General features: G+C 46.2%; 1 protein-coding gene across 8 annotated transcripts in view; it reads right to left on the bottom strand.

The window, feature by feature from the left end:
* The window catches only part of LOC135289145 (ceramide transfer protein-like), a 179,271-nt gene that overhangs the window by 115,849 nt on the left and 45,366 nt on the right, over nucleotides 1-18,056 (bottom strand). The gene's annotated exons all lie outside the window — the stretch shown is intronic.

Genomic DNA, 18,056 nt, shown 5'->3' with positions numbered 1-18,056 from the left:
TATAGTTTGGGTGGGGAAGGGGGCCAGGGCAGCCAACGGGGGGCTTTTGTTCGTTCCCTACATTCCTTATCCCCCAGTCCCCACAGGCAGTGGTTCTGTCTGGCTGTGACTGAAGCTGCAGCCATTGTAGTTTCGGGAAGAGGTATTGCCTTCAGACTGTAATTGCGTAGCTTGGCCTGTGGCCAGGTGGCACCAGCGTTAAGCACTAGTCTTTGAATCCTAGGGACCCCAGTTCTGATCCTAGCCAGAACAACTTTTTTCTGTCTTGCACTCTCTTTTCTCAGCAGCTTTTTTCCATTTGTAAATAAAAACATGGGATTCATGTTCTGGAGAGAAGAAACAGAGATCCGCAGAAATTCCCCATTAGAGTTAATATTAAAATATTGGCATATCCTAACAGGCAGAAAGACATCTCTTATCAGGGAGGAATTAATTTGGCTTTTTACACAGGTATGGCCTATGAAGGAATTAGGGAAAAGAAGGACCTGGCCTCCATTCAGCTGCTTAGAAAGTGAATTAATATCAAAATTATTATTCAAACTCTGCCAGGAACAGCATTGGCAAGATCTTTTGTATGCAGAAGTTTTAATGATTTTTTCAAATTGACCAGGTTTACATAAACATAAGAAAGATCAAGTTGTGATGGTTTTAAGAGGGAAGAGAAGAAAGGATAAAAAGGAGGAGCCTCTAGCTTGCCCAATCTGTGTTAAAAATTCAGACATGATGGACGTAGACTTGGTAGCACTCACTTTGAGTGTCCCTGCTGCCCCTTTCGCCCCTGCCACTCCTGCCAGTAGGGGAGGAGGAGGGGGCAGGACAAGACTTCCCACCGCTGTCTCCTCCATCCCTTCCAGTGTCCCTGCCTCCCTCACCACCCCCTGAACAAGGGGAGGGCGGGGCAGAACCTCCCATCGAGAGGGCAGGGAGGGGACCTCCCATTGCGACTGCGCATGCGCGTCACATCAAAACAGCACGTGCTCTGGTTTCCATGACGACTGTGTGTGCTCCAATGTAAAAGTCTTATTGTACAAGTCCAATGTAAAAGTCTTACTGATGTTCCTCCTGATTTCACCAAATATCGAGAACTCTATAATTTCATTATCACTACGCCCCAAGCAGCCTCCAACCACCACATCTCCCACCAGCCCATCTCTATTTGCAAACAACAAGTCTAACATAGTCCGTCCCCGGTGGGCTCCCTCACCAGCTGCGACAAAAAGTTTTCCTCCACGCACTCTAAAAATTTCCTGGACTGCTTTTATTCTGCTGTGTTAAGTTCCCAGCAGATGTCTGGCAGGTTAAAGTCACCTACAAGAACAAGGGCTGATGATCCTGAAGCATTCCCCAGCTGCTTATAGAATAAGTTGTCCACCTCTTCATGCTTGGGTGGATGATAACAGACTCCCAGTAGGATGTCAGCCTTGTTGGCTTTCCCTTAATTCTTACCCATAGGCATTCAACTTCATTGTCATTAGTTTAAATACCCATGGCATCAAAAGCCTCCCTAAATATAAATGGCCAGCCCTCCACTTCTCCCTTTTCTGTCTCTTCTGAAGACCTTATAGCCATCCAGTGCAGCACTCCAGCTATGTGAGTCATCCCACCACGTTTCTGTGATGGCGACTACATCATAGCTTTGCTGTTGTACCACGGCTTCCAGCTCTTCTTGTTTGTTGCCCATGCTGTGTCTATTAGTATACATGCACCTCAGCTGGGCTACTGATTTCACCCCTAACTCAGGCTTACCACCCTTGGGCTTGCTTCCAGAGAGTCCAGCTGTATCCCCTTCCCCCTTCAAACCTAGTTTAAAGCTCTCTCAATGAGTTCCACCAGTTCATGAGCAAAAATTCTTCTGCCCTTAACAAAGAGATGCAGCCCATCCAGTTCCAGCAGGCCAGGTGACATAAAAGTTTCCCCATGATCAAAGAACCACAAATTCTGCTGATGACACCAACCCTTGAGCCATTTGTTGATAATGTGGGCTCTCCTATTCCTTTCATTTTTTTTTCTCTGCCACCAAAGGGACTGAGCAGAACACTACCTGTGCTTCTGCCCTATCAACCACTTGACCCAGTGCCCTAAAGTCCCTTTTAATTGTCCTGATGCTCCTCTTTTCAATCTCATCACTGCCATCCTGGAGTATCAGCAGTGGGTAATAATCAAAGGGCCAAATCAGCCCAGGGAGTCTCTCGGTAATATCCCATACCCTGGCCCCAGGGAGGCAGCAGACCTCCATGTGGGATGGGTCTGGTCAACATATGGGGCCCTCTGTTCCCTTCAGAAGGGAGTCACCCACTAAACTACCTTTCTTTTCTTTTTAACGCTAGAGGTGGTGATCCATCTGACAGATGAAGAGTAATTGAGAGGCTCATTGTGAAGATAATTTTCTTCTATGTCATCTGGCTGACCCTCTAGATCCAGGGCCTCATACTTATTCTTAAGTGGCACCTGGGTAGGTGTCGGAGCCCAGGACATCCACCTGGGTGCTCTGGATGGCTTGAGCCCCTGGCAGGGGGCTGTGGAATCCTGGCAGGAAGCCAAACACACTTGGGATTTCGATCCTAACCCATGGAGCAAATTACCAACCTTGTATGAAGAGTTACAAGTCACAAAAGTTTAAGTAGAATGATAATAAATTTATCACAGGGTGAAAAGTGGAATTTTGGGGATTTTTAGTATAGGGGTCTAGAAGGCAAGATGGAGAGGTTTGGGCGTTGTCTTGTCCTTCTTCCTTCTTCTTCCTAGCCTCCATTTTCTGTGTGATGTTGGCACTTTTGGATTAGTTTAGGGTAGAAGTAGACAGTCTAACATAGGTGATAGGTATTGGAAAATAATGGTAAATAAAATATATGTAGTTTTTAGCATAAAATGTTGACACCAGCCCAAGGGCGGGCAGTGTGCCTCAGACAGACCTGCTAAACAGAGCTCTGCAGGCCAGGAAAATAATGTATTAGACAAGAGAAAATAAACAACCTTGAAAACCAGAGCCAAGGCACTTCGACTCCTTCTTCGAGCGCTGGGCTGGGAAAAAGAGACTCTCGAGGTCATCCTGACTGCAGGAAACCCGAGAGGAGGGTGATGGGGGTTGGGAGGAATTTTTATTATCACCCTGAGTAGGGGAGATCCAAACGAGCTGAGCCTGTGAGTATTGTACTCAAACCAGTGGTAAGGCAGAGACAATACCATTTAAAGTTAGGTCAAAGAGGATTGGCACCTATAACTGAAAAGTTCCTTAAATTTGTGTTATTAGTGGAATGTAAATCTAGATACAACGCACCTATCCTGCCAGTAAAGAAAGTTGATGGTCAGAGTTATTGATTGGTGGAAGATTTAAAAGGGGAATTAACAAAATACCAGAGGATATACACTCAGTTATAGCAAACCCCTAGTTATGGTTTGATGTTAGCACAATGTTAGTGTCTCTATGAAAATACATTTTCTCTAGTGGCTTCTGTGAGATGTGATCAGGAAAAGAGCAAAGCAGGCTTTAACTTAGGAATAAGGGAAACAAACTTTATTAACTACAACATCTAAAAAGGAACAGACACAGAATTAAGAATGAAAACTCTTTAAATACATTCCTTTTCTTCTCTTCCATTTCTTCCACAGCATGAAATGACATCATAGATTTCTACTTCGTTGCTATCTCTCAGATAATCAACTTTCAGTCTATCATCACCTCTCAAATAATCAACCTTTAAGTCTATTAGGGAGAGCGGAGTCTTCTTTTGCATTATAGGCTTCTCTCAGAAACACAATTGAAACTTTTTGTGTTTCCATGTCACTCGTGGTACTGTCTGGAGAACATCTGCCTTCGTGATTTCTTCTTTCCATGTCCAGTGCTCTCACCACTGCACATGGACTAGGATTGCTTTTAGGGTTTTCTGTTTAAGGATGTTTTACTCAGTTCTAAAAGCAACAGTCTTTCAACTTTGGGACACCAGTCTCCTCCAAATTTACTTCCTGGGGCCGAGGGGCCTTGTGAACAGAGATCTTCTTCACTGAAGACAGAGGGCATCTTACACCCTCTTCAGCCGTCTCTGTTCACTCTACTACTTTACTGCACTCTTTTTGGCTTTAAGGCATTGCCTCCCCCTAAATGCAGTCTCTGTGTCACAGGAAAAACATGGGTCTGTCTATGGCCATAGAAGAAAGAGTCCAGCTCAAGGCCACTCCATCATTTCTTCTCACCTAGGATTCTTCTCACTTCTTCTGACATTTCTCACATGCATTAACTTTTATCATACTTGCTCATTTTTTCCTGCTTCATCTCTCTCTCCTCATTCTGATTTAGGAGGATCAGTATTTGTAAGGTTCTTATCATTTTAGAAAGAGGTTAAAATCTTCGTCTTTGTCTGCCCAGAACTCCCATAGCGGCCAGGCACCTTCTTGTGCCACATCCCCCCACTTCTCCTTCTGGCCGGTTGTGCTGCCAGTCCATAATATCGAATTTCAAGGCAGCAGAGACACTAGCTCTCTCTCACTATCTCTCTCTCCCGGAAGGTAAGAGGAAAGAGCTCAATGCTTCTCAGGGCTCCTCCACCTTTCCATCTTGCAAAGCCTTCACCCCCCTCTTCTGCCCAAGGCTCCGGCCTACCTCACCCAGCCACATGGCTTCCCCTCCCCCACCCAGCCCTAGCTGGGCAGGACCGGAACCAAGAGAGTGTTCTCCTGAAAATTCTTACTTTTAACCCCCTGTGTTCTCAGAAGCAGTCCATACCTTCAGTAGCCAAACCAGGTGCCAATATTCAAATTCAAGCACTGATTAGTTTAACCACAACCTCCCTGTCATGGTTTGACTTTGGCACAATGCTAGGGTCTCTATGAAGGGTATATTTCACAGAATCACAGAATCACAGAATAATGAGGTTGGAAGAGACCTCTAAGATCATCAAGTCCAACCTATGCCCTAACATCTCAACTAGACTATAGCACCAAGTGCCATGTCCAGTCTTTTTTTAAACACATCCAGAGATGGTGATTCCACCACCTCCCTGGGAAGACAATTCCAGTGCTTTATTATTCTTTCAGTGAAAAATTTTTTCCTAATATCTAACCTATACCTTCCCTGACGTAGCTTAAGACTGTGTCCCCTTGTTCTGTCAGTTGCTGCCCGGTGGAAGAGACCGACCCCCACCTGTCTACAACCTCCCTTCAGGAAGTTGTAGAGAGCAATAAGGTCACCTCTAAGCCTCCTCTTCTCCAGGCTAAACAACCCCAGTTCCTTCAAACGTTCCTCGTAGGGCTTGTTTTCCAAGCCCCTCACCAGCCTCGTTGCTCTCCTCTGGACACGCTCAAGCATCTCAATATCCTTCCTAAATTGAGGGGCCCAGAACTGGACACAGTACTCAAGATGTGGCCTCACCAGTGCCGAGTACAGGGGGAGAATGACCTCCCTGCTCCTGCTGGTCACACAATTCCTAATGCAGGCCAGGATGCCGTTGGCCTTCTTGGCCACCAAGGCACATTGCTGGCTCATATCCAATCGGCTGTCAACCAGCACCCCCAGGTTCCTTTCTGCCTGAACACTGTCCAGCCACACCGTCCCCAGCCTGTAACGCTGTAGGGGATTTTTGTGGCCAAAATACAGAACTCGGCACTTAGACTTATTAAACTTCATACTGTTGGACTCTGCCCATCCATCCAACCGATCTAAGTCTCTCTGCAGAGCCTTCCTTCCTTCCAATAGATCAACACAAGCTCCCAGCTTAGTGTCGTCTGCAAATTTACTAATAAAGGACTCGATGCCCTCATCCATGTCATCTATAAAAATATTAAATAGAACTGGTCCCAGTACAGACCCCTGAGGGACACCACTGGTAACTGGCCACCAGCTGGATGCAGCACCATTCACAACCACTCTCTGGGCCCGGCCATCCAGCCAGTTCCTAACCCAGCGAAGAGTGCTCCTATCCAAGCCACGGGCTGCCAGCTTTTCCAGGAGTGTGCTGTGGGAGACAGTATCAAAGGCCTTGCTGAAGTCTAAATAGACAACATCCACAGCCTTTCCTGCATCCATCAGACGAGTTACCTGGTCATAGAAGGAGACCAGGTTGGTCAGACATGACCTACCCTTCATAAACCCATGCTGACTCGGTCTGATACCCCGGCCATCTTGTAAGTGCTGTGTGATAGCACTTAGTATGAACCGTTCCATTATCTTACCTGGTACTGAGGTCAGGCTAACTGGCCTGTAATTACCAGGATCCTCCTTCCCACCTTTTTTGTAAACAGGTGTCACATTGGCCAGTTTCCAATCATCTGGAACCTCACCAGTGAGCCACGACTCCTGGTAAATGATGGAGAGCGGCTTGACAACCTCATCTGCCAGCTCCCTCATCACCCTAGGGTGGATCCCATCTGGTCCCATTGATTTATAAATATCCAAGTGTCCCAGCAGTTCTCTGACTGCCTCCTCTTGGATAATAAGAGGACCATTCTGATCCCTGGCACCACCTACCAACCCTTGAGGACAGTTGTCATGAGGATAAGCTGTCTTACCACTAAAGACTGAGGTGAAGAAAACATTAAGCACTTCCGCCTTTTCCGCATCTTTAGTAACTAGTTTGCCTGCTCCATCCAATAAGGAACCGAGGTTGGTTATACCCTTCCTTTTACCATTAATATATTTGTAAAAACTTTTTTTATTATTTTTAACAGAAGTTGCCAAGTTGAGTTCAAACTGAGCTTTGGCCTCCCTAATTTTTTTTCTACATGCCCTGGCAGCACCCTTAAATAATTCCTGAGAAATCACTCCCTCCTTAAAAAGATGATACATCTTTTTCTTATTTCTAAGTTCCTTCAAAACCTCATTACTCATCCAGACTGGACGTTTGCCTTGTCTACTCATCTTTCGGCACACAGGGACAGTCTGTTCTTGTGCCCTCAAGATCTCTGCTTTGAAGCACACCCATCTCTCCTGGACTCCTTTGTTTTTAAAGGCTGTTTCCCAAGGAATTCTCTGGATAAGTCTTTTAAATAGGCCAAAATCTGCCCTCCGGAAGTCCAGTGTAGAGATCTTATTGATATTCCTCCTTATTTCACCAATTATTGAGAATTCTATAGTTTCATGATCACTATGCCCCAAGCAGCCTACAACCTCCACATCACCTACCAGTCCATCTCTATTTGTAAACAATAGGTCTAACATAGCCCCTCCCCTGGGGGGTTTGCCCACCAGTTGTGACAAAAAGTTATCCTCCACACATTCTAAAAACCTTCTAGATTGCTGGTTTTTTGCTGTATTGAGTTCGAGCAGATGTCTGGTAGGTTGAAGTCACCTACAAGAACAAGGGCTGATGATCCTGAGACTTTGTTCAGTTGTTTATAGAATAAGTTGTCCACCTCTTCATCCTGGTTGGGTGGACGATAGCAGACTCCCAGTAGGATGTCAGCCTTGTTGGCCTTCCCCTTAATTTTTACCCATAGGGACTCAAGTTCATCATCATTAGTCTCAATACCTGTGACATCCAAAACCTCCCTAATATAAAGGGCCACCCCTCCACCTCTTCTCCCTTTTCTGTCTTTTCTGAAGAGCTTGTAGCCATCCAGTGCAGTGCTCCAACTATGTGAGTCATCCCACCACGTTTCTGTGATGGCAACTACATCATAGTCCTGCTGATGCACCATGGCCTCCAGCTCTTCTTGTTTGTTACCCATGCTGCGTGCATTGGTATACATGCATCTCAGCTGGGCTGCTGATTTCTCCCCTAACACAGTCTTACCACCCCTGGGCCTGCTTCCAAACAGCCCAGCTGCATCCCCTTCCCCCTTCAAACCTAGTTTAAAGCCCTCTCAATAAGGTCTGCCAGTTCATGAGCTAAAAAGCTCCTACCCTTAACAGAGAGATGTACCCCATCTGATTCCAATAGAGCAGGTGCCATAAAGGTTGCTCCATGATCAAAGAATCCAAAATTTTGCCGATAACACCAACCCTTGAGCCATTTGTTAATGATATGAGTTTTCCTATTCCTTTCATTATTTTTCTCTGCCACCAAAGGGACTGAGCAGAACACTACCTGTGCACCTGTCCTATCAACCACTTGACCCAGTGCCCTAAACTCCCTTTTAATCACCTTGACGCTCCTCTTTTCAATCTCATCACTGCCAGCTTGGAGTATCAGCAGTGGGTAATAATCAGAGGACTGAATCAGCCTAGGAAGTTTCTCAGTGATGTTTCATACCTGGGCCCCAGGGAGGCAGCAGACCTCCCTGTGGGATGGGTCAGGTCGACATACGGGGCCCTCTGTCCCCCTCAGAAGGGAATCACCCACCACGATTACCCTTCTTTTTTTCTTGACATTAGAGGTGGTAATCCTTTTTTTAGGCAAGTCATAATTGGGAGGCTCACTGGGTAGATGACTTTCCTCTAAATCATCTCTCTGGCTGTCTAGATCCAGTGCCTCATACCTATTCTGAAGTGGCACCTGGCTAGGGGATGGGGGGCAGGAGGGATTTTTGTTATTACCACCCCGAGCAGGGACCCATTTCCACTCCCCTTCATCTACCAGGTGCCCCTCTATTGCCTGAGAGTGAAAGACATATAAGCCCTCTGACTCCTGGTGGGCCTCCCTTAAAGATGTAAGGGCTGAACTCCACCAGTCTATTTCCTTTTCACTGTCCCTGATACTCCTTAACCTTTCAACTTCTTCCCTAAGCTCAGCCACTAGTGAAAGGAGGTCATTCACTTGTTCACACCTCAGGCAGGCCTTCTCCATAACATCCCCTGAAGCCACTGATAGGCTCAAACACTCCGGGCAGGAATGGGTCTGTACGGACACATCCTTTTTGGAGGGCTCTACTTGGTCATGTACACTTGTACCAACCACGGATTTTGACCGGGTTAAAACCATTGCTTAGGAGAAAGCCCAAGATCAATCAACCAATGAAACAATACTTCACCAAACTAGCTAGAACCTGCAGCCCTGCCTGCTTGCCCTGCCTGCGCAAACTGCTGTGACCCTGTTTGCCTGCTCCTGTTCGCCACACTCAGGGTTGCCGCGCTCCCCAGAGGTCTCTTATAATGGGTCACTCCGGAACAAGGAAGCTCCACCTCCTGCTCCTGAGTGGCTCACAAGCAAAGCCCCACACCTGTTCAGTATTACCTATAATGGGTCACTCCGGAACAAGGAAGCTCCACCTCCTGCTCCTGAGTGGCTCACATTTCTAAAATGGTTGCTGTGAGATGTGACCCGGAAACAGAACAAAGCAGGCTCCTAATTGGGGATGGAGGGAAAACACAACACTTTAATAATCTACAGCACAGAAACATAAGGGAAAAAAAAACAAAAACCCACACACAATAACCTACAATGGAACTCCTAAAACACTCCTCCTCCCCCCAGTTCTCTAACATTCAAATCCCCTCTAACACATCGATTCTCAGTCTAATACCTTCTTTCACACAAGCTTTCCCCCAGTTCATCAAGAGAGAGAAGTCTCCCTCCTACACCATGGGCTTCCCCTGGAAACACAGTGGAACTTCCTGTGCTTCTGCGTCACATGCGGCAGCCGCCCGAAGAAAATCTGCTGTGGTGACCATCTTCCTTCCATGTCCAGCGCTCTCACTACCGGCTATGGATTTAAACTGCTCTTTGGGTCCTTTTAAGAATGTTTTGTCGCCCAGTTCCAAGAAATGGCCGCCTCTTACTATTTGGGACATCTGTCTCTTCTATATTTTTACTCCCCTGGGGCCTGGGTCTCGGGAACAGAGCTCTTTCGCTGAAGGCAGAGGGCTCCACCACACCCTCCCCCTCAGTTTCTGTTCTCTCTACTTCTCTTTGTGGCCAACCGCCTTCCCCAAGGCTGCAGTCTCTGCATTATCAGAAGAAATTGGTCTCACACATGGCTATGTAAGAGAAAAGTCCAGCCAACGTCACTCCAATCATCTCTTCTATCTGGGGCACTCTCATCTGCTGGTATTTTCTTCACCTACTTGAACTTTTTCTTCTTTCCCATCTTCTGTCCCCTCTAAACTATCAGCTGGGGAAGATCAGTGTTTTTACAGCTTCCATTGTTTCAACACTAAAAGGGTTAAAAGCTCAGCCCAGTCTCCCAGTGGCTGGGCACCCCCTCCTGGCCCGGTGCCAGCACAAGATATCACATTCTAAGCTAGCACAGTCTCTGCCATTCTCTACCAGGGGGGAATGCCCAAACCATCTCATGTTCTCCTCCACCCCTCCTCCTGCAGGAGCCTCTGGCCTTCTCCCCTCAGGCCGAATGGCCTCCCCCTCCCCCACCCAAACGCAGCTGGGCAGGGGGAGGAGGTCAGACCAGCTCACCTGCTGCCAGATCAAAGAGGAAGTTCTTCTGGGAATGCTCTGCTTTTAACCCCTGTGTGTTCTCAGAGGCGTATCCAAATCTCAGTGGCCAGCACAGCTACCATTTTCAGATCTGGCCACTGATTGTCCTGACCTAGACCTTTCCAGCAACACACTTCCGGGCCAAACCACGACATTCCACCTCTCGCCTCTGAGAACACACATTTCATTCCAAAATATTAACAAAATTACATTCAAGACACTTCTACTTACAACAATAACATACACCAAACCTCCATCCCCAGATTTTATTATTAATCTACTTATTACCCAATACATGCTTTGCTCCTATTCAAAGTTCCCTAGACTGTAATTTTTTCCTTTTTTTCTTAAACCTGTTCAAACCTGCTCTAAATTGAACACTCAAAAGAGCACCAGCAACTCCACCTGTAGCCCCCCCAACCAAGCCTAAGCCGCAGCGTTTCCAACACCAGAAAAACTGATCAAAAACTGAGTGAGCTGAGCTGCAACCCAGAAAAACAAACTGTTCTGAATTTGCTTTTTTTTTTTTTTTTTAGAGCAGTGAGAAGTTTTATTGTTTAATATTGTTTAGGTTCTATTGTTTAATAAACAAGTTTCTTTCCACTTTTTCTTCAAAAAAATATTTTCTCCCGAACTAATTAGAAAAAAGAAGAACAATTAAATCTGCTTTTATAAAGAAGCCCCTTTAGAAGTTATCTCCCAAACTTGCCCTAAACCAAAACAAATACACTCCCAAAAACTCGCTTCCTTCTTAACCTACAACACCCCTATATGCTTTTAACCACACTGACAGATGAAATACAGTGGTTCACTGTTTTAGACGATAAGGATGTCTTTTTCTGTATTCCTGTGCATAAGAATAGTCAAGAACTTTTTCCTTTTGAATGAGAGAATCCTGAAACAGGGAGAAAAAGCCAATTTACCTGGACAGGTCTATCTCAGGGTTTCAAAAATAGCCCAACTATATTCGGAAACCAACTGGCAAAGGAATTGGAGGACTGGAGAAGACAAGAATGAGGAGGGGTTATTATTCAATATGTTGATATCTTGCTTGCAGCTAAAATGGCAGATGACTGCATCCAACTCACTCTAAATCTTTTGAATGTTTTGGGACAAAGTGAGTATAGTCTTGAAGAGAAGGCAAAGGTTGCCAGGGAAATAGTATTTATTTGAGGCTAGAAGTCTTCAGTGGACATCGACAGCTCAGCAAAGAAGGGAAAGAAACCATCTGCCTTCTTCCAGAGCCCCATACAGTGAGAGAGTTGCAAGCTTTCCTCGGAATAGTAGGTTGGTGTCGCTTATGGGTACCAAATTATGGACTACTGGTAAAAACTCTGAATGGAGCATGCAAAGCCACTGAAAAGGGAATCATCATGTGGACAGAGAACACTAGGGCTACATTTAAACAGCTGAAACATTCCTTGAGGTCAGCCTCAGCTCTGGGGCTGCTGGACTTAACTAAGCCTTCTGAACTCTTTATATATGAGCGAGTGAATGTTGCTCTGGGGGTACTGACAGCAGCTTGAAGACTAGAGAGGGGCTATAGCCTACTTTTCAAAACAGCTAGACAATGTCAGCCAAGGGTGGCCTGGGTGTTTTCAAGCTGTAGCAGCTACTGTCATCTTGACCCAGAAGGCCCAGAAATTCACCCTTGGACAGCACATTGTAGTGCATTGTGGGGGTTTTGCATGGGAGGCATTTATGGAAGTGATGTAAAAACTTCTGTGTAATTGACAGTCTGTAGAACCACTGGGAAGCTGTACACGCCTCTATGAAAAACACATGTTAAAGATGAAAAATCCTAGGAAAGCCCTTTTTCCTTCAAGTCTGGTAACAGGTAACAAGGTCGGCCTGGCCCCTGTCTTGGCTGGGCCAGGCCAGGCAGGCTCTGCTGCAGGTCTGGGCCCTTCTCCAGGGAGCCCACTGAGCCCCAGCGTGGCCTGGCTGGGCCCCAGAAGCTACCAGGCAGGGGGCAGGGAGGCTGCAGGGGCCCTGGCCGAAGCAGGGCCAGGCCACGGCTGTTAACATCTTGCTGCCAGGTCCCCTCCCCCCCCTGTGGCCGCTGCACGAGATCATGCGGCTGAGACCAGAGGCAGCCCTGCAGCCCGGGCAGAGTGGCTCTGTGGCTGCAATTGAATGCAGAGAAAACCAAAGACCAGCCATGCAGCCGATCCTGACATAGCCCCAGCTGCAGTTTCTGCCGCAAGCACCGAGTGACCATCTGCAGGCCCAGGACGAGATATTAACTCTTTCAGTGCTTCAATAATCCTCTCTCTAGTGAGAGAAAGGAATAAGATGTAAGCATGTAGAGGAGCAATATGAAGATGCTGAGGTCAGTGAAGAAGTCAAGTCCCAGATGGGAGGGATGAGGCGATGCCTTGATCTTGCAGCTGAAATCCTCTTGTAGAGCTGTGGAGAAAGAGTCTTTTTCCCTAAAATGCATGAAACTATGGGGACATGAAGGGTTAAAATTGATATTGAGCAAAGGCCTCCATGCTAAAGTAAGCAGATGTTAAAGTAGCTGTAATCCCATGAAAAGTTTGAACAGAAAAGAAGAGTGATCCTGTGCCCCCAGGAAGAGCTCTGTTCCCAGAGATTAAGATGATTTTAGAGATAGATAATGAGAACTTTTGCCTTTGAACAGCTAATCTTTAAAACAATACCCCATAAATTGACATGGCCCATAAACACAGCTGTGGGAAAAGCTTGTAGAAAATGAGAGGGACTTCACGATTGCAGATTTCTCCAGGTGGCTGCTATTTGTGAGAGAGACACGAGAGAACTGTTTTTTTCTTGTGGAGAAGTCTCCATAACATTAACAAGAGGGACTTGTCTCCCTAAGTGAACTAAAGAAAGACTATTCTAGAGATGATAAACTAATTGAAATTGTAGGTTTTGTTTCTTTACATAGTCAGTGGGAAAGAAGAGGTTGTGGGGGAAGGAGAAGGGTTTGAGTCTTATAAATCTTTATTTTAGTTACTGTTAATAAATTTCTCTTTATACCTTTTTAAAGTTTTGAGCCTGCTTTGCCTTTCTCCTAATCCTACCTCACAGCAGGAAGTGAGTGCACTGGTGATTGGCCAGCACTGAAACCTGTGGTGTTGCATTTCAGTTAAATGGTATGCTCTGTCTCACCCCTCAAAAATGTATGGTGCGAGAGAGACGAGACTCCTCTTGGCCCTTTTCTCCCTAGGGTCTCCCTCTCTCCCCCTACTTTCCCCTTCCCCCCTTCTCTCTCAGTAACCATGCTGCTCCTGGGGGTGGGACCCCCAATAAACCCTCATCTAATTAGCACCCTCAGAAGCCGTGTGGAGTTTCCTTGCCTGCTGGCTGTTACCAGTGAACATACAGCTTAGGGGGCCCTCTGGGGACTCCCCGGGGAGCCTCCCCCAAACGAACTGCTACAAATGGTGCCCAATGTGAGGCAGGAGCACCGACAACCCTAAGACGAAAATCACCATCACCCTGCCGGCACAGTGCAGAACCCCACAGAACACCGTTTCAGCGCCGCCTTCGGCACCATGGGGCAGCCACGCGGGGCCACATCAGCGTCCTCAGGTGGCCCCTCCACCACCACGCAGAGGTCCTGAGAGACACCGCACCACCTTCGCAGCCCTCGAAGCTTTTGAGCAGCTGCCGGCTCCCCCGCGCCACGTGGCTGCCACGTGGCTGCTTGGAGCCGCTGCACGATGGGAGCCGCAGCCCTCGCGGCGGGGCCAAGCCCGCCACCCCCTGCCCGGAGGTGACGGGGGAGGGGGGCCCCCCCGCAGAGCAGCCGATGCCCTGGACCACAGCAGGGGCGAAAGAAGGAACCAAAGCCCACCAGTTTCCGCGGGGGAGCCACCAGACGAGCTAGAAGCAGTTTTCAGCTTTACCTGAGCCCCGCACCCCCCCAAAACTGGTTTTGTCAGTTCTGTGACCTCCTTCCTCAGTCTGACTCTCTCTCCCCTCTCTGCTCCTTCTCCCTAACTCCATCCCTAACCCGCCTTCCCCTAAACACAACCCCGGGAGTCCACTCCGTCCTGCTAAACCCAGCACAGCAGCCACACAGCTAATCCTCAACACTTTGTTGAATTGAAAATTCTACTTTATGATCTCCTTCCCCTGTTACTCCAAGAGCAGGATAATATCCTTCTCTGCAATCCATACCCTTTTTTTTCCTTATTTTGGGTAGTTCACTGGGAGGAAACCGCTCAAAGGTGCAGGGTACCCTGAAAAGGTTTTTCTTTCACAGACTCCCTGGCTCCCTGTAACCTCCCCAATTCCCAATCCCTATCCACTTCTTCTAGCTGAAAAGAGCTCATCAGCTAGAACTTTTATTCTAAAACCCTCTAACCTTTTTATCATTCTTATCCAATACCTGTCCTCTCTCCATTTCCCTCCTGTCCCCATGAAGTAGTTTTTACAATTATGCTTTTCTAGTTTAAATGTGTGTTCATATTGCAGATTGTCCTCTTTTCAGTTTTAGAAAACAGGGGCCTGTCAGGTCACAAGGGTAGATCCAATGAGAAGCAGTTTTCAATTGTTTCTTTAATAGGAAGTGTTCAGATAGTATTAGACTGCTGAATCATAATTGCTGTTGGGTTTATGCTGTCCTCAGTAGGTTCTGAGGGTGACTGATAACCTAAAATGGTGTCTGGAAAAGTATTTTGATGGTTTTTGTGGTGAATGCTCCCTGAGTATAGGTAGTAGCTGAAACCAAAAATTTTTTTTCTTTTTGTTTTTCTTTTAATGACCCAAAACCAGGGGTCTTCTGTGTTAAACCAATTGGAAGGTGAAAGCAGCAGTAAAGCTCAGATCCAAGAGTGAGAATCTGAGGCCACAAACCTGCCTGGAGTCCAGGGGGCTCCAGGTGATTCCCTGTCCCTGAGAGGGGGAGCAGAAGTCAGTACCTCAGCCTAAAACTGGGGGCTGTGGTGGTCCAAAAAGCCAGTTGGAAAAGGTTAGACATCATTAGGCCAGTCACACTGAAAAGGCCAATCCCAAAACTCTCATATGAGCTTAGTGCAAAAGGCTGAAGCCCTTTAAGCACTCGCCCATGCTTTAAATTTGTTTAAAATCTGCAATATGGACCCACATAACCCATTTATTACAATTAAATGCTCATTTTATCTTTAATACCTACCACAAAAAGCAAACATCAAGTCAAATGGACTGTTTATAACATAATCCTCACTGCAATTGTATTTATTTTGATGCTACAAAACTGTATAATTACTGCTTCATTTTTTAAATTGTTAATTGTCATATTTCTCTTTATCTTTTCTTTCTAACAAAAAAAGGGTGATATGTGGTGTTGCATTTTAGTTAAATGGTATGCTCTGTCTCACCCCTCAAAAATGTACAGTTTATTCCAAGCTGTGATCTTCCCCTGAAGTATCATGTATCTGTAATCCCATTGGCCCAAGTCTGATTCCGCGCCCACTTTGAATCTCCCTCTTAAACTGTGTGAGGGAGACGAGACACCTCTTAGCCCTTTTCTCCCTAGGGTCTCCCTCTATCCCCCTCCCTTCCCCTTCCCCCCTTCTCTCTCAGTAACCATGCTGCTCCCGGGGGTGGGACCCCCAATAAACCCTCATCTAATTAGCACCCTCAGAAGCCGTGTGGAGTTTCCTTGCCTGCTGGCTGTTACCAGTGAACATACAGCTTAGGGGGCCCTCTGGGGACTCCCCGGGGAGCCTCCCCCAAACAAATTGCTACAGAAACCCACCACACTCATTGGTATACCACCCAGGAAATCTTAAAATTGGTGAATTCTCAAATTCGCTGAACCAAAATCACTACAGTATGTACCCCATGCAGTGATAACTGTACTGGAACAAAAGGGGAGACACTGGCTATCCCCTGGCAGAATGCTTAAATATAAATCTGTGTTGTTGGAAGACGGTGATGTTATCCTAAAAATATCTGTTATAAACCCTGCAATGCTTTTGTCATCTACATTAATTGACAATGTGCCTGAGCATGACTTTTTACAAACAATAGAAGAGGCCTTTTCCAGCAGACCAGAGATGGTAAGCGTATGACAGGTTAGTCAGTGACAACCATGGACAAGTTAAATGCAGCAAAGGCCTTGCCATCAGATGCATCATCACCCATAGCTGAACTCCTTGCACTGACAAGAGCTCTAGAACTGAGGGAAGGAAAGAAGGTTAATATATGGATTGACTCTAAATATGCCCTTAGTGTTGTCCATGCCCATGGAGTCATCTGGAAGGAAAGAGGGCTGCTGACTGCTCAAGGTAATGAAATCAAACATGCTGAACAGATCCTTGCACTCCTGCAGAATATTTGGAAGCCTACAGAGGTAGCTATTATGCATTGCAGAGGTCATCAAAAAGGGAAAAACTCCAGAACTGGGAAATTGCTTTGCTGATGAAACAGAAAAAAGGGGTTGCAGGAAAAAGCATTTGTGAATTGTTACCACAAAAAGGAATAGATCTGTCAGGGTTTACCCCAAATTATGATCAGAGGGACCCCAAGTTAGTTAAGTTCCTTAAGGCTGAAATTAAAGAAAGCAGGTGGACTATTACCCCATTGGGACAGGTTGTAGTCCCATCACTTCTTTGGGAAATAGGGCAATGAAAGCATGAGAGTACCCACTGGGGAACAGAAAATCTTTTGAAACATCTGAGAAAGGTAGTAATAGGAAGAGGGATGACTGATATTGTACAATCTATAACAAGCAAATGTGAAATCTGCTGTAGAAACAACCCTGACACAAGCAAAAGAGTTGTGTAAGGAATAACAAAGGCAGGGGATCTCCCTGGAGATTATTGGCAAATAAATTTTGCTGAGATGGCACACAAAGAAGGATACAGGTATGTACTGGTGTTGGTTCACACCTTCAGTGGATGGCCTGAAGTTTAGCCCTGTCACACTAACACAGCAAACTAAGTGGTGAAAGTTTTGCTCAATCATATAATTCCAAGGTTTAGGATTCTGTTGGGGTTGTCATCAGACAGGGAGTCACACTTTGTTGTACCATTAGTCAGAGAAGCTAGATGCGTTATAGGAATTGCTTGGGACCTGCATACACCCTACAGGCCTCAAGCAAGTGGCAAATTAAACACATGAATGGAACCCTTAAAACCCAGATTAGTAAAATCTGTCAAGAAACATCCATGATGTCTTCAGGCCTCGCCTATAGCCTTACTGAGAATTCACATACAACCAAGGTGGAGAAACAACATAAGTCCTTATGAAATATAGTATGGCAGGCCTTATCAAATTCCACATATCCCAGGAGAAATCCATATGAGGAGGAAAATTGACTTTAAAAGGTATTTAATTGCTTTAAGTTCCACTTTGCAGAAGCTCCAGAGATTTGTCGTGTTATCCAGGATGACAGACTGGACACACCTGCTCATCTGTTCCAGCCTGGAGACTGGGTCTATGTTAAATGGTGTGATAGTGACCCCTTGTAAGCTAAGTGGCAAGGACTCTTGTTCCAAGTCCTGCTGACTACCCTCACTGCAGTCAGGGTCACTGGCAAGGGACCCTGGATTCACTACTCCAGTGTTAAAAAGGCTTCTGCTCCTGAAACCACCGGGAAAACAGACTGAGGAGACTGATACAAATCAGGATGATGTGGTTTGAATTGTTCTTTTTTGTGCCTGTTATCTGCACAATTAGTAGCCATGTCTCAGGGTTGGCCCCAAGATTCACATGTGACTTTAGTGCAAAATGTATCCAAAGCTCTTCATAAGAACAACTGTTGGGTTTGTACCCAATTGCCAGCTATGGATGGGAATG

Source organism: Passer domesticus, chromosome W (genome assembly GCF_036417665.1).
Source record: "Passer domesticus isolate bPasDom1 chromosome W, bPasDom1.hap1, whole genome shotgun sequence".
Lineage (NCBI taxonomy): Eukaryota > Metazoa > Chordata > Aves > Passeriformes > Passeridae > Passer > Passer domesticus.
The sequence above is the reverse complement of the archived record's forward strand: the minus strand, read 5'-3'. Positions and strand labels throughout refer to the sequence as shown.